At 34.8% G+C, this 26,809-nt stretch overlaps 1 protein-coding gene across 2 annotated transcripts in view; it reads right to left on the reverse strand.

Annotated features, from left to right (window-relative positions):
- FAF1 (Fas associated factor 1) overlaps positions 1 to 26,809 on the reverse strand; it is a 394,833-nt gene that overhangs the window by 341,272 nt on the left and 26,752 nt on the right. The gene's annotated exons all lie outside the window — the stretch shown is intronic.

Genomic DNA, 26,809 nt, shown 5'->3' on the forward strand with positions numbered 1-26,809 from the left:
CTAAGAAAGGACTAATAACCAGAATATAAGAAGAATTCCCAAAACTCCATTTAAATAAAAACTATAAATAGCAAAAGATTTTAACATAAACTTTACCAAACAACATACACAGATGAAAATAAGCACATGAAACAATGCTCAACATCATTAGTCATTAGAGAAATGCAAAACAAGCACAGAGGTAACACTTCCATACATCAGAATGGCTAAAATCCAAAATACTGAAAATATCAGACGGTAAGTGTTCAGAAGAAATGGAACTCTCATACATTATTGGTGAGGATGCAAAAGGATGTAGCTACTTTGAAAAACATGTTGGCAGTTTCTTAGAGAGTTATGACACAGCAATCCCTCTCCCAGGTACTCATCCAAAGGAAATGAAAATTTACGTTCATATGAAAATTATACGTGAGTGTTCACAACAGCTTTATTCATAATCACTGAAAACCTAGGACACTCCAAATGTCCTCTAACTGTACAGTCACAATAGAAAACTACTCAGCAATAAAAATGAACAAATTACTGATAATACAAAACAATGTGAATAAATCTCAAATGCATTATGTTAAGTATATGCCAGACTCAAAAGACTACATACTGTATGATTCCATTTATATGACATTCTAAAAAAGGTAAAGTTATAAAAACAGAAAACATATTAATGATTACCAGGGGTTTGGAGTGGGAATAGGGGGAATTTTGAGAGATAAGGGAGCAGTTTGAATCTTGAATACCATACAAAAGGAACAAAGGCAAATAAGTAAGACAACATTTTAAAAAGCAATCTTCATTTTAAACTAAATGAAGACAGGGATAATCCAAAGGTTCCAATATTCTAATAAAAGCTGCTAAGAACAGATAAGATAGGGCAGAAGTTGCACAGGAGAAAATGGAAATAAAAACTACAGGGAGTACAGAGCAAGCCCAACAGCAGCAAATACCAGAAAGTGCAAGCAAAAATACACTTCCTCAATGACATCATTTTTCCCCCAAAAAAAGGTGGAGGAAGTAATTCCAAGAGCCCATGCCTCCATAGAAACATCAAAAAAACTAAGCAAAAACTGTCAGACTCAATTTTGTCAGAACTCTAGAAAACAGTCAAAGGTTTACAGCAACAAAGAAATGTTGAAACAAGAAAAGGAGACTTAAAAACAATGTGAAAGCTTTGCCTCATTTTCATTTCCCCTTCCCCACTCTTGGTTCAGTGGCAGTCTTTTTTTTTAAATTAAATTTATTGGGGTGACATTGGTTAATAATGTTATATACGTTTCAAGTATAGTACAATTCTATAACACATCATCTGTATATTGCCTCAGTGGCAATCTTGAATACACTAGCCCACATTCCAACAGCTGGATGCTGATCCCTCTTCTAAGAGAGTACAGCAGACGGTGTTCTAAAAGCATTTGTGTTTGTCATTGTCACCTGTGTAGGGCTACCTACAGGTAGCCTTCCTGGTTCCATTAGCTCTCCTGGTTCCATTGAGTCAGGAGACTGACTCAAGCCATTCTCCTTTGTTTCATCAACTTGGAACTCTTTTAAGGAAGAAAAGCGCTACACAGAGGGCATCCCTCAAAAACATTTTAAGACAAATGAAAAACTCACTGCCACCTGGGACAAAATATTACAGGTGAGGCAAACAATAGACATGCCAAAAACCTGGAGGAAAAGCTGCGAAGAGAGATTCTTTGGAAAGTTAGGGCATCGAAAAACACTTTCGGACTTTGGAGAGCTATGCACATGTCCAAGGCAGCACACCTACTCAGAGAACACCTGATAAAACTACTGGCTTATTTCTAGATTCAGCACAAGCCAGAAGTGAAGACTAAGACAGTGTTGTGAGCTGCCTGGCTAAGCATTAGGGTGCCCCAACGCAGAGCCAGTCCGCAAAAACTGGAAAAAGATTTTCTTCCTTCTCTTCAGTCTTCTCTTTCCTTTCTATTTTCTTTTTCACTCCAGGTACAAGGAAATCTCTCACATAACACTAGCAAACCACAGCTAAAGAAAAAGAGATTTCAGAGACCATTATGTGCTGGATGTTTGTGTCCCCCCTCCAAAATTTGTATGTTGAAGCCCTAAGCCCCAATGTGATGACACTTAAAGATGGGGCTATTGGGAGGTAATTAGGTTTAGATGAGCTAATTAGGATCCTCACGATGGGATTAGAGCCTGTTATAAGAAGAGACACCCCAGAGATTGCTCGTGCTCCCTCTCCCTCCCTCCCTCCCTCCCTCCCTCTCTCCCTCCCTCCCTCCCTCTCTCCCAGAGCCATGTGAGAACAAAGCAAGAAAACAGCCATCTGCAAGTCAGGAATAGAATTCTCACCAGAAACCAACCATGCTAGGGCCCTGAACTCAGACTTCCAGCCTTTAAAACTGTGAGAAAATAAATTTCTGCTCTAAGATATTTTGTTATGGTAGCCCAAAAGGACTAAGACACTAACCACTCATTACAAAAATAGTTTAGAAAAGTCACTAAACAGAAAATTACAACCCACAGAAAGCAACACAAAACAAACCATGAGGACAGGGAATAATCTAATTGCCAGAGTTATCATGTTATAATATTTACAATGCCCACTTTTCAAAAAAAAATTATGAAGCATGCTGAGAAAGAAGAAAGTATGACCCATTCAAAGGCGAAATTAACAGAACCTGTGAGGAAGAACAGACATCAGACTTACTAGACAAACAATTTCAATCATTATCTTAAATATGCTCAAAAAGCTCAAAGAAACAAACAGAGCTAATGGAACTAGGAGGACAATGTGTCAACAAATAGAAAATTTCAATAAAAAGAAAAATAATATTTTTAAAAGAACCAAAAAGAAATTCTGGAACTAAAAAGTACAATAACTTAAATGAAAAATTAACTACAGGGTTTCAATAGCAACAATGGGCAGGCAGAAAAAAAATCAGAGAACTTGAAGATAGGTCAACTAAAAGTATCCAGTGTACGAAGCACAAAGAAAAATTAACACAGCCTACGGAATATGTGGGACCCCATCAAGTGTACCAACATATGCATAACAGGGAGTCCCAGAGGGAGAAGGGGCAGAAAGAATATTTGAAGAAATAATGAGTGAAAATTTCCCAAATTTGATAAAAGAAACTACATATTCAAGAAATTCAAAAGGTTCTAAGAAGAATAAATGCAAAGACACCCAAACCAAAACACATAACCTATCAAAATCCAAAGAGAATCATGAAGGTAGCAAGAGAAAAGTATTTTATCTGTACAAGTGATCCTCAATAAGATTAACACCTAATTTCTCATCAGAAAGTACGAAAGCCAAAAGGCAGTGGGATTGCATATTTAAAGTGCTAAAAGAAAAAAAACCTGTAAGCCAAAAAAAAACACACAAAAAAACTGTCCTTCAAAACAGGAGAAATTAAAACTAAACATTCCACAATAAACAAAAGCTGAAGGAGGTTGTCACTATTAGACCGAGGCTACAAGAAATGCTAAAGAGAGTCCATTGAGGAAAATAAAATAACACTAGACATTAACTGGAAGCCATAGGAAGAAATTAAGAACACTGGTAAAGGTAAATACAAAAGCTAGTATTATTCTGTTTTGGGTTTGTAACTACACATTTTTTCTATATGGTTTAACGGACAAGTGCATAAAACACTAATTATAAATTGACGTTAATGGGCACATAACGTATAAAGATGCAAACTGTGATAACAACATAAAGGGGGAGAGATGCAGCTGTACGGGAACACAGTCTTGTGTACTACTGAAGCTAAACTGGTATTAATTCAAAACAAATTATTACAAATTGAAGAAGTTATTTGTAATCCTTAGAGTAACCACTAAGAACTAAGAAATATACAGAAAAGGAAATGACAAAGGAATCAAAACAGTACAATATAAACAACATCAATTAAACACAAAAGAAGCCAGTAATGAAACTGAGGGAGGAAAAGGTATGATATTAGTTTGGTGCAAAAGTAATTGTGGTTTTTCCAACAATTTTTAACCTTTTAAACTGCAATTACTTTTGCAGTTTAAGTGTAAAGGGATTAAACTCTCCAATTTAAAGGCAGAGAGTAGCAAGAAGGATAAAAAGACATGTCCAACTATGTTCCATCTACAACAGAATCACTTCAGATCCAATGATAGAAATAGGTGGAAAATAAAAGGATGGAAAAATATGCAAACAATTAGTAACCAAAAGAGAGGTTGGCTGGCTAGACTAATATCAGATAAAAAATACTTTAAATAAAAAATTTTTATAAGAGAATAAGAACAGCATTACATATTGATAAAGGGGACAATCCATCAAGAAGGTATAAAAGTGATAAACATATACACACCTAATAACTGAGCTTCCAAAATACATAAAGAAAAAAACTGAAGGAAGAAATAGTTCTACAATAATAGTTTGAGGCATCAATATCCTACTTTCAATAAAGGACAGAACAACTAGAAAGAAGATCAATAAGGAAATAGAGGACTTGAAAAATACTATAAACCAACTAGCTGTAACAGACACTTAAAAAACAAACAACAGAAATACACATTTTTCTTCAGTGCACATGGGACGTTCTCTGGAATATATTATAACATATGTTAGACCACAAAACAAACATCAATGAATTTCAAAAGATTGAAATCATACAAATATCTTTTTATAACCAAAAAGGAAATTATAGATGGAAACATCTTCATTTAAAAAGATTTCAAATCAATGATCTAACTTTACATTTTAAGGAACAGGAAACAAAAAACCTAAAACTAGCAAAAGGAAGAAAATAAGAAATATTAGCAATTAATAGAGAATAGAAAAACAATAAAACTCAACAAACCAAAGGTTCGATCTTCAAAAAGACTAACAAAATTGACAAACCTTTAACTAGATTGACTCATAATAACAATAAAACTCAAATTACTAAAATCAGAAGTGAAAGTGGGGATATTACTACCGACCTTAAAGAACAAAAATATAAAAATAATGCCATGAAAACTTATGTGACAACCTAGATGAAACAGAGAAATTCCTAGAAATACACAAACTACCAAAACTGACTCAAGAAGAAACAGAAAATCCAAATTGACTTACAACAAGAGATCGCATCAGTAATCAAAAGCTTCCCAAAAAGAAAAGCCAATGGTCAAATGGCCAAGGGCCTGATGGCTTCACTGTTGAATTCTACCAATCATTTAAAGAAGAATTAATACCGATCCTTTATAACTCTTCCAAAAACCTGAAGAGGAAACATTTCCTAAGTAATTCTGAGACCAGCATCACCCTATTAACAAAGTCAGATAACGAGAGCACAAGAAAACTAGAGACCAATATCCAATGTGGATATAGATGCAAATATCCTCAAAATACTAGCAAACTGGAACTAGCTACATATTAAAAGAGTATACCCCATGATCAAGAGGGATTTATTCCAGGATTGCAAAGGTGGTTCAACATACAGGAATCATTACACCACATTCACAGACTGAAGGACAAAAACAAAACAAAACAAAACATGACCACTTCAGATAACACAGAAAAGTATTTGAAAAATCCAACAGCCTTTCATGATAAAAATGCTTGACCTATGAGTAAAAGGAAACTTCTTCAGCACGATAAAAGACATTTATGAAAAACTCAAAACAAAAATCACACTCAATGATAAAACACTAAAAGCCTTTGCCCTAAGATCAGGAACAAGAATGCCCACTTTTTTGCCACTTCTAATACATTATCTTAGACATTCTAGCCAGATCAATTAGGCATGAAAAAGAAATAAAACCCATTGAAATTGAAATAGAAAAAGTAAAACTATCTATATTCCCAGATGACACAAATATATATATTCATATATATGAATTCCTAAGGAATTTACTCACACACACAAACTATTAGAGCTAATAAATTCAGCAGAGTTGCAGGATAAAAGATCGACACACAAAACTCAGTTGTATTTCTATACACTAGCAATGGATAATCTGAAAAATAAATTAAGAAAATAATTCCATTTATAATATAGTCTAAAAGAATTAAATATTTAGAATAAATTTAACCAAGGAAATGAAAGACTTGTACACTGAATACTACAAAACACTGCTAAAAGAAATTTTAAAAGACCGAAATAACTGAAGACATCCAATGCTGATAGATTGGAAGACCCAATATCATTAAGAGGACAACACTACTTAGAGTAATCTATAGATTCAGTGCAATCCCTATGGCTTTTCTGTTTATTAACATTTACTGTTACAGCCATTATACTGATGATCAACGAAAATTAAAAGATTACTTCAGGAATTCTCGTGAAACACGATTTCCCACTCTCAATTCCCAAAGGTTCCAAAATGTCGGGGTCGTGCGGGAGACCTTGCTCGCTGCACCATTTGTCCTGCGGGGCGGCCTGCGGGGTCTCTGGTCCCGCTCCCCACATAAGAACGCAGGATATGGTGAGGCCAAAAAGGAACACCCACGGAGCCATAGGGTAGGGGAGTCATACCACTATGGTCTCACTGGAGGCTGGGTTCACCAGACGAGCGACCTGCTGTCTGTTTTTCTGCCAACCGACCGACGACTCCTCCACTCCCCTCGACTCTGTTTCTCGGCTCTCTTCCGCTCTCCTCAGCTCTGCTTGGCTCTCCTTGGCTCTCCTCCGTAGCCGCAGCAGTTATACTAGCGGCCAATTGGCTAACTGGCCACAGCCGAAGGCCAATCAGCAACAGCCGACGGCCATCCACTACCCGAGCCAGCACCCTTCCACGTGAGGCCGAGAGCCTGTAAACTACTTTCTGGGGCTCTGTCCCCACAGTCGGGAATTTGGAAACCCTAGTATTAAAATCTCCTACTATTATTGTATTGCTATCTATTTATTCCTCTAGGTTTGTTAATATTTACTTTATATATTTAGGTGCTCCTATGTTGGGTGCAGAAATATTAATATTTACAAATGTTATATCCTCTTGGTGGACTTACGCTTTTATCATTACATAATGTCCTTCTTTGTGTCTTATCAAAGTCTTTGCCTTGGAGTCTATTTTGTGTGATATAAGTATAGCAACCCCAGCTTTCTTTTGGTTTCCATTTGTATAGAATTTACTTTTTCTTCCCTTCACTTTCAGTCTGTGTGTTTTCTTGAAGCTAAATTGAGTCCTACGGAGGCAGCATACAGTTGAGTCCTGTTTTTGTATCCATTCAGCCACTCTGTACCTTTTGATTGGAGAATTCAGCACATTTATATTTAAAGTAATTATTCATAGGTATGGACTTATTGCCATTTTATTAATTGTTTTCAGGCTGTTTTATAATTCCTTTGTTCCTTTCTTCTTCTTTTGCTCTCTTCCTTTCTGATTGGATGATTTTCTGTAGTGATATGCTCAGATTCCTTTCTGCTTAACCTTTTGTGTATCTACTATGGGTTTTTGCTTTCTGGTCACCATGAGACTTTCATAAAACATATTATACATGTAATAGTCTATTTTAAGTTGATAACAACTTAAGTCTGCATGCATTTTAAAGCTCTATGTTTTTACTCTACCCCCATTTGTTTTTGATGTTACAATTTACATCTTTTTTATCTCACGTATCCATTAACAAACTATTATAGTTACTTTTACTATTTTTGTCTTTTACTTTTCATACTAAATCTGTAAGTGATTAACCCACCACCATTACAACATTAGATTACCCTGAATTTAATTATGTATTTCCCTTTAACAGTGAGATTTATATATACTCTCGTAAGTTTTCCTGTTACTAATTAGCACTCTATCATTTCAGCTTAAAGATGTCCCTCTAACATTTCTTATAAGGCCAATCTATTGGTGATGAACTCCTCCAGCTTCAGTTGTCTGGGAAACTTTATCTCCTTCAATTCTGAAGGACAAGTTTGACATAGAAAGTATGCCTGGTTGGCAGTTTTTTCTTTCAGCATTTTGAATATATTGTGCCACTCCTTTCTGACTTGCAAAATGTCTGCTGAAAAATCTGCTTACAGTCCTATGGGGTTTCCCTTGTACATAACAAGCTGTTTTTCTCTTGCTGCTTTTAAGATTCTCTCCTTGTCTTTGACAATTATGATTTCTCTTTATGTGGGTCTCTTTGAATTATCTTTAGAACTCTCTGGGATTCTTGGGCCTAGATGTCTTGTTTCCTTCCCCAGGTTAGAGAAGTTTTCAGCCATTATTTCTTCAAATAAGTTTTCTTCCCCTTTCTCTCTCTCTCTTTTCCTTCTGGGACTCCTATGACAGGAATATTGGTCTGCTTGATGTTGTCTCATATGTTCCTTAAACTATCTTCACTTTTCTATGTTTTTTTGTTCTTTTTGCTCCTCTAATTGGATGAATCCACTGCCCTGTCTTTGAGTTCACTGCTCCTTTCTTCTACTTTACCTGGTCTGCTTCTGACCTCCCCTGACCTTACGGAATTTTTCAGTTCAATTATTGTATTCTCCAGCTCTTTGATTTATCATTGGTACTTTCTTATGTTATCTATCTCTTTGTTGTAATCCTCACTTTGTTCATACATTGTTCTCCTGACTTTGGTGAGCATCTTTATGAGCATCATTTTAAACTCTTTATCAAGGAAATCACTTATCTCTGTTTCATTAAAATCTTTTCCAGAGGTTTTATCATGTTCTTTTGTTTGGAATATACTTCTCTATTTCTTCATCTCCTTGACTCTGTGTTAGTTTCTGTATGTTAGCTAAAACAGCCACCCCTCCCAATCTTGAAGGAGGGGTCTCATATAGGAGACCACTTTTAACTTCATTTTCAGGTCAATCACTGGACATAACCTCTCACTGGCAACATTAGCAGTGGATTTTGTATACTTAAGAGTCATGATGATCTAAACAACAGAATATTAAATGATTCACAAGAGAAAATGATACATTTAAGAGATGCGGTAGATGAGGCTGCTGCTGGAGTTACACGATATACTCTTTTATAGCAAACTTTATTTTTTATTACATACTGTACGTAATTGTATGTGATACACTTTTATACAACTGGCAATGCAGTAGGGTTACACCAGTATCAACACAAACACATGAGTAATGCATTGCACTGCTACATTAAGACAACTACAATGTCACTGGGCAATAGATATTTTTCAGCTCCATTATAATCTTATGGGACCAACGTCATATATGTGGTCCATCAATGACAAAAAGGTCATCATGCGGTGCATGGCTGTACCCCTTCTCCACAGGGGAACTACTGGAGGTTACAAAACCCCCGCCCCTTAAACCACAGATATTACTGAACCCTATATATATGTGTTTTTCCTACAATTATGTGAATGGAAATTGCCATGATAGAGACATTTAAGTCAAAGTAACTAAAATGGAGCTGAGAGGTCATGAAGAGGTTTGCCTTATGCTCATTCCACCCATGAACTTTTGAATCAGCCATGAAACCACACCCTGAACATCCTACATACCATGGTAACCGGACCATCTGCACCCCTCACCTTGAAAGGAATCAATCCATTTCATCAGCCAACATCCTTCATTTGCATAGACAATCTAAATGAGGTTTGAACTCTTGGAATCATGCTTGCCATAGAAGTACATCCTGGAACTTGCTTATCTCAGAGTCTCACCACTTGGACCTAACCAATCCTTTCTGAACTAGTAATCACACTAGACAATCAATGGGAAAAAAATTATTTTGTTACAAATTTGTGGTTTTAGCCTTTATACGTTCTGGCTTTCTTAGTCTTCCCTAAAGCACGTTTCAGGTCTTCCCCTGAATCTGTTCCTCCCAAATTCGAATCCTTTTAAGACCCCACATAATCTTTTAATTTGTTTTGTGTTATTGGTGAACACATACATACCTAAAATAAAGTATAATTTATAAATTAGGCACAACAGGAGATTAACAATAACTAATAATAGAACAATTATAACAACGTACTGTAATAAAAGATATGTAAATGGCTTTGGGGCCATTATTAAAGTAAGAGTTACTTGAACACAAGCACTGCGATATCATGACAGTCAATCTGATAACTGAGAGGTCTACTAATGGTAGGGTAGCGTACACTACCATTGTGTGAATACACTAGGCAAAGAAATAATTCACATTCTGTGTGGGACAGAGTAGGACAGCACGAGATTTCATCACGTTATTCAGAATGACATGCAATTTAAAACTTATGAATTGTTTGTTTATGAAATTTTCCATTTATTATTTTTGGAAGACAGTTGACTGCACATAACTGAAACCACAGAAAGTGAAACCATGGAAGGAGAAACCATGGATAAGGAAGGACTACTGTATATATTCCTTAGTTTGAAGCCTGGTTTCAGAGAGCAAGACTTTAGTATTTAAATCATTACTCATATCTTGGACTGATTTCAGTATTCTTATTCTTTCTCCCTACCACATTGCCTCTTAGTAAGAACACTTATAAACTAACTTTCCAAACATAAAATAAAACAAAAACTTAATTAGCAAATTTCATACATTGCTGGTGAAATTCTAAAATGGTAAACCACTTTGAATAACATATTGGACACTTTCTTAAATAGTCAATATATTACTTTATGACCTAGCAATTCCAATCCTAAGTATTTATTCAAGAGAACTAACAATCTTCATAATATAAAATATCCACAAAAAGATTTGTACAAGAGTGTTAATATCAGCTTTATCTCCAGAACATATCTTTGAGAGAAAAAAATAAAGTTGTAGAAAAATTTGTGTACTATGCTATCATTTAAGATTGATAAGAATATGAAACTATAAACATATTCACTTCTATTTTTTACAATGGGAAAACAAAGGATAATTTTTGTGTTAAAAAAAAGGAAGGGAATGGGCAAAAGGGAAAAGAAAAAAAGCTAGACTGCTTTGACTATACCGACATAGATTTCACTTTGTAACCACGGAAATATTTTTACATTATTATTCAACAACAACAAAAAAATGTTTTAAGTATTCTCAAAGACAGAATAACAGGTAACAGGGTTTACTCTCCTGCCTGAAAGAAATTTAATAATCATACAGAATATGAGACAAAGAGTTCCAGTCAACTCACAGTTATCCAACTAACTTAAACCTTGGCAATAACTTCTGATAATCAGGTCCTTCTCCCTACTCCTCTCCAATGAAACCTGGGCATCTATCAGACTATATTATAATTATTTGTTTACAAATCTCTATCTCCCCTATTAAATTTTGATATCCTGAAATGTAGGAACCATGTTTTAGCCATCTTTTTATCCCAGGGCACAACCAAATAATCTTTACTCACATCTAACGCATTTTGAAACTACCCACCTTTTGCTCAAGTATTTTGATATGTTTAAAAGAGTCTTTAACAACCATTCTACTACTCAAGACACCTCATTCTGTAAAGCCTTCCCTTCCATAATCATCCCTAGCCTCTAATCCCTGAAAGAACTGTTTTCTTAGGAGGTGTATGTGTGTGTGTGTGTGTGTTTGTGTGTGTGTGTGTGTGTGTGCGCATCTCAAAGTTCCTGATACACAAACACACATATGTGTGTGTATATGTGTGTGTATATATATATATACATATAATAATTAGTATTAGTATTATATTATGTACATACATATAATAATTAGTACACTATATCCTAACCACCTGCTTAATATTGTTTCTTCAAAGATATGATGGTGTCTTGCTCATTTTTGTAGCTCATCACCTATAACTATGTCTAGTATAACTGGTGATAATAAGTACCTTTCAGAGGAATTAAATGATGCAACTTTAGCATATGTGTGAATTAAATCACTGTGCATACACTAGCAAAAATCTGGTTTCATAACCAAAAAAAAATGTTGGAACATTTGGATATCTAATAGAAATTTCAATAAATAGAGAACTACAGGTTATCAGTATTTAAAGGGAGGAAGGGACTAGAATATGGAAGGACTCCATTTGCCAACCAGCCATGTTAGTTATACGGTAATATACCCTCGATGACAAATCCAGTAGCAGCAACAAATGCTATCATGAAGTTTAATTCTCCCTGGCTTCCTAGAATAAGGACTAAGAAATAGTCTCCACTCCATTCTCTATAGTATCTTACTTGGCTTGGTTTCCAGCTTGCTCTCTCAAAAGATTGTAGATATAAGCTACTTCCTCCAAGTTCCTCCTCTGGAACCTCGCAAAACTAGTTGCGTAAATGAAAACTATAAAAATTCTATTTAAGTACTGAAGTCCTCAAAAACTTAAACATAGATTTACCATATGATCCAGCAATTCTAAATCTGGGTATACACCCAAAAAATTGAAAGCAGTACTTAAACAGATCTTTGTACACTCATGTCCATACCAGCATTATTCACAATAGCCAAACATAAGAGCAACCTGAGTGTCCACTGATGGGTGAATGGATAAACAAAATGGGGTATATACATACAATGGAATACTAGCCTTCAAAAGAAAGGAAATTCTAATACATTTCATAACATGGATGAACTTTGAAGACATTATGTTAAGTAAAATAAGCCAGACACAAAAGGACAAATATTGTATGATTCCACTTACATGAGGTACCTAGAGTAATCAAACTTCTAGAGACCCACAGTAGAGAACAATTGTTGCCAGGGGCTGGGGGAAAGGGGAATGGGGAGTTGGTGTTTAAAGGGTAGGGTTTCAGTTTAAGAAGATGAAAAACTTTCTGGAGATGGATTGTGGTAATGATTACAAAGCAATGTGAATGACTTAATGCCACAGAATTATAAACTTAAAAATGATTAAAATGATAAATTTTGTTATGTATACTTTATTACAGTACAAAAATTTTATTAAGTGATGGGAGGGAGGAAGAAGTACGAAGGAAGACGAGAAGTGCAAAGGGGGATAAAGACAGGGAAAAAGCACTCATATTAGGAAACTAAAAATAATTCACTTTATTAAAGCATAAATTTAAGTCTAAGAAAAATTTTAAGATAAAGAATTTGGGGTAAAAACTAAGGATTGGTGTGAAAAACTGAAGGAAAGAAGTGATAGATGAGTCAAGCTAACATCATGAAAGAATTCAGATATATCCAAAGGATACCGAAAAGCAGAGCAGTTAGAGGACCTGAGCACAACACAGAGCAGACTACTACTGTCAGTGCTACAGTGGAAAGGACAAGACGATTTCAAGGCCAGCAACTTCAGAAAGACAGGGAAGGGCTTGCGCAGGAACAAGACAAGTCACTATCACAGAGAGCACAGGAGGCAGCAGAAGTGTTAAGTCTTACTTACACTTAGTCCTCGCCCCTCCTACATCGTTTACACGTGATGCTTATTAAAAATACAAGTTTTAGATACTGGCTGAGGCTACTGAATCAGACTTTCTGGAAATCTGGCTCTAGAACATACACTTTACTAAGCATCCCTTACACTGATTAAAGTTTAAGAACCACCAGGACAGTGGAAAGAGTCTTGCCCACCTCCTGACCCCCAGCTAGATATTTTCAGATAAATCACTTTAACTCAGTGCAAAAGTTTTGTTACTGTTAAAAACCATCATTAGTCTGGTTATAACAACCTACACAGATTCTTCCATGGGTAATGTGTACTAAAAAAAATAAATCATGTCTCTACCAATTCCCCAAATAAGCTGACATATGATTCTACACTGATGCAATCTACTCACAAGTTTGTAAATGCTTATAAATGCCAAACAGTGCCATGGCACAAGTGCCTGCACATTTTGTTAAACAGTAGTTTGATATTAGGAAATATTATCAGTCACTGACCCAGTTTGTTTCTTAACATTTCTGTAAAAGCTTTTCTTAAAACATTGTTTTTCTTAAAAAAAAAAAAAAAAGCTTGAAATGTAGAAACCACACCAGAATTGAATTCTGATAAGCTCTCTTTCATACAAACATTTCCTTCATATCAGCTATGCATACATTTAATTCATAGAAACGAACCAGGCACTGTTAGTAAATTAGGGGACTCAAGCCTTCAAAAGCCTTAAGTATTTTGACAATGCATTTTTAAGGCACCGCTAAAAATAGTTATAAATGTTTCTATCACCTATTATATTATAGCACTTACCAGGTAGTATTATAACTTGCTGATTACGTGCCTCTATTCCCCCACTAGACTGTAAACATCATAAATGCAGAGATCACTGACTATCGTGGTAAGTGTTGTAATCTTGGTGTACAGCAAATTGCCTAACACATAGTACATCACTCAATTAAGACTTATTGAAAGAATGAACGGCTGGATGGATTTTATATAAATACATTTCTTATGCACTGTTCGAGGGTTTTAGACACATTAATTCATAATCCTCTTATCATCCTACAAGATAAAGTATCACTGATGAGGAAACGTAAGCTTAAAGATATCAAGCAGCATGTCCAAACTGCTCAACTACTTGGCGGCAGAACCAGAATCTGAATCTAGAGCCAGAACACCAGTGTTCAATCTTTCCACTACAATCCTGCAAATTGCATCAAAAATTTTCATTAACATCAAAAAAAGAATATCTGTAGCACAGCCTTAGGAAGGATTAGGTTGTTCCCTAATTTCATCAAGAAGAGTAAACTGTAAGCAACAGAAGAAAAATATCAATCAAACTAATCATATTAATATATGCGTTAAGTAAGTTTCTAACAGAAAGGTACACATAATATAGGCAAAGAAGAATCAGAAAGTATGAATTTGTCCGTTACTGACCAATAGAGTTACTATGAGGATATCTTAAAGCTACTAAAAGATAGATAGTACTCATGAAACTGATGGCATGAATATGCAAACACTAGAAATAGAACAGCAATAATTCCCTAGACTTACCACAGCCTGGGTAAACCATCCCCCAAACCAATCTAGCTATTATTATGTTCTGCTTCTATGTTTACCAATCTATGTTCTGATGACCAAACTGGTTTCTCAGGTATCCTAAACCAGGAAGAGGATGTTCTGAATAATAACTATTGTGGTCAATCTAAAAATGTCTGTCCCACTGTAAATTGATATTCTAGTTAACAAATCAGTCTCCTGTGAATCTGATTCTGAATCAATTTCCCAGAACATTATCGCTGATGGGTAACAGATAAAAATCAAACATTTAAGTCTGCAAAGCAAAAGACCAGACCATAGATTCCTGTTAAGTCAGCCAACCATCTTCATTATTTAAGCCAAATTTCACAAAAATATCAGAACCTGGCATTAACAAGTATGAGTCCATCTTAGCAAAATTTTAAAGTTACATTCTTTTGTATTCACTTTCAAATACACCAAACAAGTAATTTTGCTTATGATACCACAGGCATATAATAAGTTTACAAAATTATATAGGCAATAAAAAGCATTTTTTAATATAAGTCAAATTTCTCCCTAAATAAGCATATGATAACAAACAGAATGAATCAATGCTACTTTCTAATTGTCTACCATCAATTCTTCTCCACACTTAGCCCACTGGCAAGTTGCTTTTCCAAAACTATTGCAATTAGAGCATCAAAACAAAAATACGAGATTTACTTAGCATTTCATCACACCTCTTTGAGATGTAAGAGAGAAAAAGTCAAAAGATGACTTTTAAGCCTTGAAGGCTTAAAATCCCTCATATATATAAGTCCTTGAAAACTGCAGTTCTTCCTTTTCTGTTCTCTTAGGAGTCTGTCTCTAACAATCACTTCGCATTTAATTCTATTCTGCCTTACACTATTATTTGCTTCATAATGTTATTTATGAAATTTTGGGATCCTCAAACATTTTCCAGTAATATTTGCTAAATTTTAGGCATCTACAGGTTAGAAAGCTAAAAACCTTAGTAAAAAGCCCCTAAATAAAATAGTTTAGGGCAGTCTTACAAGACAAAAATTACATTTCAGGACCAGCCAGGAAGCAAGAACTCAGACAACAAACCAGGCTCTAAGGTAAAACAAAAAAGATACAGACTGGGAGAAATATTCACAATACATATATCTGATGACCCTCAAAACCATTAGGTTGAGAGAAATAAATCTGACTTGAAAGATTACATGCCATATGATTTTGTTTATATGAAGTCCAATAACAGGCAAAACTAATCTACAGAGATAGAAATCAGACCTGTGGTTTCCTATGAGGCATGGGGATTTATTGGAAGAGACCTTGAGGAAACCTTTCTAGAGCAAAATGTTCTACATCCTTATTGGGGTAATGGACTACTACTCAGCAATTTAAAAAACTACATATATACCCATACATGGATGAAACACAAAAGCATTATGTTGAGGTAAAGAAGCAAGACGCAAAACACTATATGCTGTATTATTTCATTTATGTGAAGTCCAATAAAAGGCAAAACTAATTTACCATGATAGAAATCAGAACAGTAGTTTCCTGTGAGGAATGGAGATCAACTGGAATAGAACATGAGACAATCTTGCTAAAATAATGGAAATATTTTATGGTGATGATTAGTGGGCTATATGCAGTTAAATGAACTTTTACTTATCAAAACACAAAAACAGAGTAATAAAATAATGAAGTAGCAGAACTTGACTTCCCAAATGATTTTAATATTCTTTGTCAAAATGTTTTTATATAGTCCACACATTAAGTTTACTACTGCATCAAATTCCTTAATATAAAAATTACTAAATGAAAAGGCAAAATAAAGAAAATTTCAGATAAACAAAAGCTGAGAAAATTTCTCACCAAAAGATTTTTCTTATATATAAGAAACAAAAAGTTTTACATGCTGAAGGGAAATGATAATCTACAGAAAGAATGCCAAAATAGTAAATGTGTAGGTAAATACAAGACATTTTTTTCCTTGCTTCTTATATTCTTCAAAAGACAATTAACTTTTTAGAGCAAAAATAATAGCAATAAATTATGAAATTTATAACACATGTAGAAGTAAAATATTTGACAAGAATAAAACAAAGGCTGAGAGGGGAAGTAGAAGTATACTCTTACGAAATTCTTTTTTTTTTTAATTAAAGTTTATTGGGGTGACAATTGTTAGTAAAGTTACATAGATTTCAGGTGTACAATTCTGTAATATATCATGTATATATCACATTGTGAGTTCACCACCCAGAGTCGGTTCTCTTTCCATCATCATATATTTACATAATATATAAAGTAATATAATTCAAGATAGACTGTGCTGAGTAAGCTATATATACTGTAATCCCAAGAACAAGGGGAAAACCAAAGCGGTATTGAACATAAAACCAAGATGATATCTACTAGTCTCAAACTTATCTGAACTGAAACTACATTTCTGAAAACTTCTTCCTGGAGTATTTTCAGGTTAGGATTGGCCATAAGAAAAACCTGCAAGATTTAGAAGGCAGAAGAGAAGCATCAGGCATTATTACTGCCCTGAAAAAGTTTAGGAATGGAACAAGGTAATTTATACACATTATCACTGATCTGCTGGGTCACCTCACTGACATGTAGCAGGAGACTAAGTTCACAATTTCTCCAGCTCTGGACTAATTTTCCTCATGAACATAGATGCAAAACTCCTTAACAAAATCAAATCCAGGACTATATAAAAAGGGTAACACATGATGATCAAGTGGGGTTTCTTCCAGCAATGCAAAGATGGTTTAATATGAGGAAATCAGTAAAATTCACCACATTAACAGTACAATGGAGAGAATCTACTTGTACATCATCTCACTGGAAGAAAAAACTATCTGAAAAATTTAACACCCATTCATGATAAAAAATTTTTAGCAAACAAGGAATAAAGGAAACTTTCTCAATTTGATGAAAGAAATTTATGAAAAATCTACACTAACATCCTAGTCAACAGTGAAAGACTGAATAGTTTTTCCCTAAGATTGGGAACAAGGCAAAGATGTTTGCTGTCACCACTTCTATTCAACATCGTACAGGAGGCCCTAGCCAATGCAATAAAGCAAGAAAAAGAGAGAAAAAGGTCATAAAGACTGGAAAGAAGATATCTTTTGTCACAGACAAATGACTATATATAGAAAATCCTCTGCATTCTTTAAAAAGAGAAACCTTCTAGAGTGATAATTTATAAGGTCATAAGATATAAATATGTGACAAAAGCCAACTACATCCTCAAAAAATTAAACACAGAATTACCATTTGATCCAGCAATTCCACCTCTAGGTATATACCCAAAAGAACTGAAAGCAGGGACTTGAACAGATATTCATTCGTACACTCATGTTCACAGCAGCATTGTTTACAACACCAAAAAGGTGGAAACAAACCACATGTCCATTGATACATGAATGGATAAAAGAAATGTGTTATATACATACAACGGAATATTATCCAGTCTTAAAAAGAAAGGAAATTCTGAAACATATGCTCTCATACTATAACATGGATGAAATTTGAAGTCATTATACTAAGTGAACTAGGCCAGACACACACACAAAAAAAATATTGTATGATTCCACCTAGATGAGATACCTAAAATAGTCAAATCCATAGAAACAAAAAGTGAAATGGTGGTTGCCAGAGGCTGGAGGGTATAGAGTTTCAGTTTGTACAGATCAAAAAATTCTGGAGACAGATGATTCAGGAGGTGACGGTGCACAACAGTAGGAGTGTACTCAACGCCACTGAATTGTACATTTAAATATGGTTAAAAGGGTAAGTTTTATGTCATGTATATTTTACCACAGTAAGGAAAAAAAAACATTGTATGGTTTCATGCCTATAAAGTTTAAAAACAGGCAAAACTAATATAACGTTAGATTCAAAGTACTGGGTTACCCTAGAGAATTGCAGGGGTGAGGGTGGATAAGACTAGAAGGAGGCTTCTAGAGTTTTACTTATATTTTTTTCTTAATCTGAGTGTTGGTTTCATCGATGTGTTCACTTTGTGCAAGTTCATGAAATTATTCCTTTATGATCTGTGTTCTTTGCTATGTGAATATTATACCACCACAAAGTTTGGGATTTTTGTTTGCTTTAGTTAATGACATATAAATTGTGATTTTACTGAGCTAAGGATCTGGAACATGCTCACAGCTAGACTGGTTTCAGGAGCAAGTAACCTGTCCAGTAAGGAAGCCATACTGAAAGCCCAACATCCATACTCCAGTGTACATTTATTGCATGCTATTTGTCTTTGGCATATAGAGTCCAAGTCTTCTGAAATGGTGAAAATATTGTTTCTATTCCAAAAACAGTCTTAAAATGAAAGTCAAACTCCTATTACGGACAGAATAGAAAATGCAGAGGTCGAAGTCAGTAATATGAAAGTCTCTAAGAATAAAAAAAATGTCAATGATATATACGTGTCAAAATATTTTTCTACATAGGGTTTCCAAGCAGGAATTCCCACCCGTTCACAGGAATTTTTTTCACTTTCCCATTCCTGAATCCTGACATATAAACTGTTTTCTGTTCTCCACAATGAATCGGTTCCACAAAGTGACGGCCGATACTACTAACCACCTGGGTTCAAGGAGCCGATTTTCCTGATTTCCCGACAAACTTTTCTCCGGATTCAGGAACGCAAAAGCAAAAAAATTCCCACAAACGGGGCAGGTATTCCCGCCCAGAAACCCTAGTGATAAATAGGAAAAATGTCTAAGAGACACATTGTAAGCAGTACATTTATTTCCCATTGTGGGTATTACTGGGTTCAAGGAGCCGATTTTCCCGATTTCACGACCAACTTTTCTCGGGATTCGGGAACAGGAAAGCAAAAAAATTCCTGAGAAGGGGCAGGAATTCCCGCTTGGAAACCCTATTTCTACATATCTAAGTATTCGCAAGATCTAGTTACTTACAGTCTCAGCTGCATTAATTCTTTAGAATAAAAATATTATGTATTTTTTAAAAAACTAAGTTGTGAAAGCAAACAAATTAAGCTTTTGTTTTTATCAAAACAAGGGATGCTTAACACCATTAGGAAAAAATACTCTCAATAATACTCTTACTGGCAGGCCCGATGGCTCAGGCGGTTGGAGCTCCATGCTCCTAACTCCAAAAGCTGCTGGTTCGATTCCCACATAGGCCAGTGGGCTCTCAACCACAAGGTTGTCAGTTCAACTCCTCAAGTCCCGCAAAGGATGGTGGGCTCCGCCCACTGCAACTAAGACTGAACATGGCACCTTAAGCTGAGGTGCCTCACAGATGGCTCAGTTGGTTGGAGCGTGGGCTCTCAACCACAAGGTTGCCAGTTCGATTCCTCGACTCCCGCAAGGGATGGTGGGCTGCGCCCCCTGCAACTAGCAACGGCAACTGGAGCTGAGCTGTGCCCTCCACAACTAAGAATGAAAGGACAACAACTTGAGTCCTGGAAGTACATACTGTTCCCCAATAAAGTCTTGTACCCCTTCCCACCTTCCCCAATAAAAAATAAATCTTAAAAAAAAAAAAAATAATAATACTCTTACATATATCCAAATATATCTAATACTGTTTTAGAATTAAAACAAAAAAAGTTATTTCATGATTCATGTAATTTATATGCATAAAAGTAAACCCGATATGCTCAAAAATGCTATTAGGTTCTAAATTAATAACATACAAATTTTATCCTGGGCATTAAAAAAAATACTTGAGTATGAATTCTGCATGTTTAAAAAGTTTATTGAGTTGATAATACTGTATGGATTAATATCCCTCCAAAAAGTGGGAAATTTTGGTAAATTTTGCAAGTACATCTTTCAATAACAAAAACTAGAGAACAAGAGTCCTTATAATAGTTTACAATCTCCTTTATATCCACAAGAGGGAGCAACCATTTAACACATCTTTACAGGAACTCCATTAAATACTAATTTTAACAGAAGACTTTAGGTGACAATAATTGGAAAAATAATAAAACAACTACCAAAAAGTATTTAACTGAGTGCCTACCATGTCCTTGGCAGTGTCAGGAAATAATGTGGATAAAAGACATAGCTTCTGCTCTCAAGCTTCACGGTACTTCAGGCAACGAAGTACATCCAGAGATTTGTAAAACTCTTTAATGAGCATAAATAATACTTAGCTTTTTGAAGCATTACTGTAAATAAACTATAATTGTAAGTATTCAGTCTGACCAGAAACTACAAAGATGATGAAAACGACTAAATAAATCAGTAACTTATAGTCTACAACTCTAAGAGGCAAATAACATGCATTATGCAATTTAGTATTATATAAGGAATTCACAGTAGGCTCTAAGATGCCAATACCTTTTAACCAAGTGGATACTTATGATCTAAGCCACTTCATCTCTGTGATTTAGAATCAAAATGTAAGCAAATTAACAATAACTTGGGGGAATTGGGGGCTGTAGTTAACCGGAAAGAAGCCTCTTTGAAATGTACTAGTGTATAGTAAAATCATAATGCCAACACTGGAAATTTTCAATTACAGCCTCTTGATACCACTTGAATATAGCTATTCTTATGTTACTTAAAGAGATATGGAGTCCAAAAGGGCATGAAGAACTAGGTAGCTGACCTCCAGAGAGTTCCTCCAACTAGGTGTCTATAAAGAAGCAAAGTATAAGGTACAGTCCTTTTCAGAAAGGTACATCGGCAGGAAATAATGTGCATTGGGGGAAAAAAATCAATTCTGAATCAAAGCAGAACTGACTTCAAATCCAAGCTTTGCCATTTACTAGTCCTGTGACCTTAGGAAAGTTATTAACCTCTCTGAGCCTCAGTACTCTCCCCATACAGTAAGACCAGTCGATTACAAGGATTGATGATAATGCAAATAAAGTGTAATACAAGAGATCAAATATTAATTGTTATTTATAGATGAGAAAACAAATGATGGCCACGATTTACCCAGGGTCAGAAATAGAAAAGCAGTAGGCCAGAATGTCTTTATTTCTAGGAATACTCCTTATCTTAAAGTCTACTTGGTGTTATATTAATTAACTATACCAGCTTTGTTATGATTGGTTTCTATACAATATAGGTTTTTCATCCTTTTATTTCCAACCTAACTGGGTCTTTATATTTCAAATGCCCCTCTTGTAAACAACATAGATCAGTTTTTCTTTTTTTTTTATCTAAGCTGACAGTCTCTACCTTTTGATTACTGTTTAGTGTATATGCATTTAATGTAATTATTGATATGGCTGAGATTAAGTCTACCATCTTTCTCTTGAGTTTGTAATCTATCCCAATTGTTCTTCTTCAGTCTTCTTCCTTATCTGCATTCTTTAAGCATTCCATTCTTTAGCATTCCATTGTATCTCCTCTACTGGCTTTTTAACAATAGTTCTTCTCTTTATTACTGGTTGTTCAATGAATTATGACATGCATCCATAACATCAGTCTATCTAAAGTTAATATTACCACATCCCATATGTTAAGAACCTTACATGAGAGTCCATCTGCTTTTCTTTCAGTGACTATTGTCATATGTTTTACCTCTACATAAAATATAAAACTCCACAATGTATTGTTATTTTTGTTAGTCAACTGTTTTCTAAAGAAATAATGAAGATATAATTTTTTTATATTTACCTACATATATGGCATTTTAAGTGCTCTTCACTTCTTCCAAAGATCCACATTTCCATCTGGTATCGTTTCTCTTCAGCCTAAAGGATTCCCATTACTATTTCTTATAATGTGCAGGTCTGTTGGCAACAAATTCGCTCTGGTTTTATTTCTTGAAAATGTCTTCACTTTCATTTATGAAGGGTAATTTTGCTAGATATAAAATTCTAGTTTGATAATTTTTTTCTTTTAGCACTTAAAGATATCATTCCATTGTCCCCTGTATTCCAATGTTTCTGATTAGAAGTTAACTACCATTCTTCTCATTGTTCTCTTCATGGAATGCCTTTTTTTCCTCTAGATGTTTTTAGGACTTTTGTCTTACCTTTGGTTATCAGGAGTTTGACTATAATGTGCCTATGTGTCTTTCTTTGTATTAATCCTACTTGGTGTTCACTGAGCTTCTTGAATCTGTAAATTTATCTCTTGCACCAAGAAACTGCAAAGGTACTGAAAAATCTTGCCAATAAGACCCACACAACGAACTGGACATCTCTGGGGATTTCTATTTTTGAATAGAAGGAATGCTAGGAGCACTTCAAAAGAGAAAAATTAACAGTTACATACCTATTACTTTGTCATCAATTATTGCCAATTTTTAGAACAAATTCTTAAGAGATGTTGGCCTATAAATCCATAGAAGTGTAGTCATTATGAATAAATGATGCCAAAAAATTTTTGATAGGTAATTTGACTTGTATGTCAGGAATATAACGTATATTTCTTAAATCTGGACTTCAACAAGCAACGGGCAAAATTTCTCTGATTTACTCTTAAAGATAAGATAGTGGTAAAGATGAATGTTACCAATCATATAATATCTTTGCAGCAGGAACGCCTTCATCTAATTTCAACTTAATTTGCTTCAGTTCAATAAACACTGGTAGCCTGATATTTGGCAGGCACTGTGTTAGGTACTGGCTATACAGAGATGAATATGACACAATTCCAAATCTCAGGACACTCAGAGTGTTAACTAACACACTGATATTCAATTAGATATGCAAGTGCCACAAAGCTAAAATAACTTATATTCTTATGACAAAATCAGGATCCAAAAACTCGGTCATACCCTTCTCATCTTACTTTATCTTATTTCAACAAGCTCCGTACTAACCAGTTCAGTTCAATTTAACATTCAGTGAAATCACACTATGTGCCACGAAGCGCTAGGCATTAGGAATACTTAAAATAAGAAAGATCTAGTTCCTGACTGTAAGGAACTCACAAATTAGTAAGAAAGGCATGTAAGTGTTTACAGAGAAATGAGAGAGTTGCAATGACATATGTGTAAGAATGAGAAACACAGAGGAGGAAGTAACTGTGAGGGAAGCCTTCAGAGGACATAATCCCTATGCAGAGTCTAAAGGATAAACAGGAGACTGAGAGGCAGGCGATGGGAGAGCTGGCAAAGGCAGAGACACAAAATGATGTAAGTTCAAGAAAATTACAAGCATTAAAGCACCATTATAAAATAAGAAAGGTTTAGCCTACATAAGGCCATATAAGGAAAAGTATAGGCTACACGATGGGCCAAAACACAAAGAGCTTTGTTTAGCCATGCCAATAAACTGGACCTTCATCGTATATAATTGAATGTGGGTTTCAAGACAAGTTAAGAATAAGGCTGCTGCTTTTGAAGTCAATAGCACATATATAACAAATAGTTAAAACCAAAGAAAAGATGATTATCCAAAGAGACCATATGTGATGGGGTAGGGTGTAAAGGAAGAGGGAACAAGGACAGACCCTTAAGGTTTATTAATACTTAAAAGACACATGGGGGAAAGGGAGAGAGAAATAAGAAGACAGGATTCATAACAGAACACAGGGATCAATAAAGGGTATTTTTCAATTGAGAGAAGCTTGGTACGGTTTTAAATTGGAAACAGGTTGAGAAGAAGGAACCAGTAGAAAGGGTGATGCAGAAGCCAAAGGAAATTAAAGGAAAATTTGATGTAGAGCAAATTCCTAGACAGATGATTAAGGGCAGGCAGAAGGACGGAAGTTAACAAAGATAAATACAAAGTTCTACACAAAGCTTGAAAATTTCAAATGATTAAATTTAGGATGAGGAAGATATGTCTTACCTACTCATGTAGAATTTTAAATTACCCATTAACTATGTATCAAAATTGTAAGGTGAATGCATTAACAGTATCAAAATTAGGGGAGAGGCCATTCTACTCTACTCCAAACCTGTTTGGAATATTGTGCTCACTCTCCAGTTCCTCCTCTGAAATGTGCCATTAACAAATAAACACATCCAGAGGAAAGTAACCAAACCATAAGAATGGTGGAAAGAATTGGAAACTTAGGGCTCAGAAATAAGAGCAGTGGGAAAAGAAATTCTGTATAAGTCTAGAGTAAACCCTTAAGTCACAAAGAGGAAAAATTTTAGTAGCTATATTAGTTACCTTCTGAAGTAGTGATCTCCAATTACCCAGTATAATGCCTGGCACAGAGCAGGTATTCAATCAATTTTTGTCAAGTGAGTAAAAATATGAATGAAGACTGTGTCAGGTAATATATATTTTTCTGTATTCCTCACATCCTCACATCACAATATATGTGATTCCATTCATGTATTGAATAAATCAATGTCTGGTATAATCTCAGTACATACTTAAAGATTTAAAGCAGTAAGAATTAAAGACGCTATTCATTTATCAAGCATTGTTACTAATACCACCAAAACTCCATGATATTCCCATCTCTTTTATCTCACTTATCTGACCAGAAGAGGTATTTCTGATTAAATGCCTTGTTGGGCAAGCTCAGAGCATCTTATCTGGAATTACTAAAGCAATGGTGGAAAAGCAACCTAGATCTGTGAAAACATCTACAGTTGCATACTTTCCCCATGGATAACAAATAGCAGCTGTAACTGTGATATGTGCCTGGCCAGCATGGAGTTTCTTGCAGCTATCTTCATGAAGGTCTCCTAAAAAACTCAGGACTGTATATGGAACTGAGTCCTAGGGCCAGCTAGGTATGTCACCACTGCCCTTTCATCAAAGGATGAAATCCATGTTAAGTCAGTATACCTTCAGGATCTATCCCCTGGAAATGTGAAGGCTCTGCTATAATCTCTCTCTCTCTCTCTCTCTCTCTCTCTCTCTCTCTCTCTCTCTCTCTCTCTCTCTCACACACACACACACACACACACACACACACACATACAGAGTATGTGTATTTTAAAAAGGTAAAGAAATTAAAATCCTCTAGTATACATGCCAGGAAAGAATGTCGTTGTTTCTTGGCATAGTAATACTTTTATCTTAGCAAATTAAATAACTCCTGGATTACAGGTAGGATTGATGATCCAACAAAATCTTTAATCTTAAAAACATAATTAACTTTGGCATAATCCACATTTTAACTTTACATATTCTCCATGTATGTTTAAGTGGAAAGACTAATAACTTACACAGTATTTCTCTGTTTTTAAAACAAAGTCACATTTAAACATTATCATCACATGCTGCTCTACTGGGATAATAAAGGCAGAATAAACAGTAAAAAGTCATTGCAAAAACAGATTGTATCGATACACACAGAAAATTACCCATCATCTAATTGGCCTTTCTTTTTGCTTAATACATCCTTTACATTTTTAGGTTTCTGATTTTGTTTCAACATTGGTTTAAAAAGAAAAAAATTGGCATTTCTATGACGAAAATAACACTTTTTTTTATAGTTATTTTGTAGTTATTCAAATTTAATACATGAAGTTAATTTCTTAAAAGTTTCTACCTACTATCTTAGTTAGAAAATTGATTCGTTTTACAAAAACTTCATTCCAGGACTACAACAAAGGCTTTTTACAAATACTAAAATTTGACTAGTACACTACTTTAAATTTTCCAATGACAACAAATACAGACAAAATTTTACCAACTGTTTTGGTAAGAATTCTATGATTACATAACATTACTGATTGCTGTTACTGCCTCCTTGTAATAATCTCATCATCACTCCTCTAATCCTATAGTCCATGAGAACATGAAGAAATATTGAAGCTTACAATCCCCACAGTCATTTTTATTTCGGTAGAACATAATTTTTACTTATTATGGAAAATTTCAAGCATATTCAAGAGTAGAGATAAGAGTAAAATGAACAGCCACGAACATAATATCCTCTTCAACAATTACCAAGCCATAGCCAATCTTGTTTCACTCCCAATCAACTCCATCCTGAAATCCCTCCCAGATAGCTCTGAAGTAAATTTCAGACATCATATCATTTCATCCATAACTAGTTCAGTATATGGATTCTACAGGATAAGGATTCCTTTTTTAAAAACATAACCCAATATATTATCTCACGTAAAAAAACATGATTTAATTTCATCAAACATCCAGTCAGCTTTGGCAAAATATTTCTTACTATATTATTCCAAAGTAATCAC

This window comes from Rhinolophus sinicus, chromosome 14, assembly GCF_057876585.1.
Source record: "Rhinolophus sinicus isolate RSI-liver-muscle chromosome 14, RSI-T2T, whole genome shotgun sequence".
Taxonomy (NCBI): domain Eukaryota; kingdom Metazoa; phylum Chordata; class Mammalia; order Chiroptera; family Rhinolophidae; genus Rhinolophus; species Rhinolophus sinicus.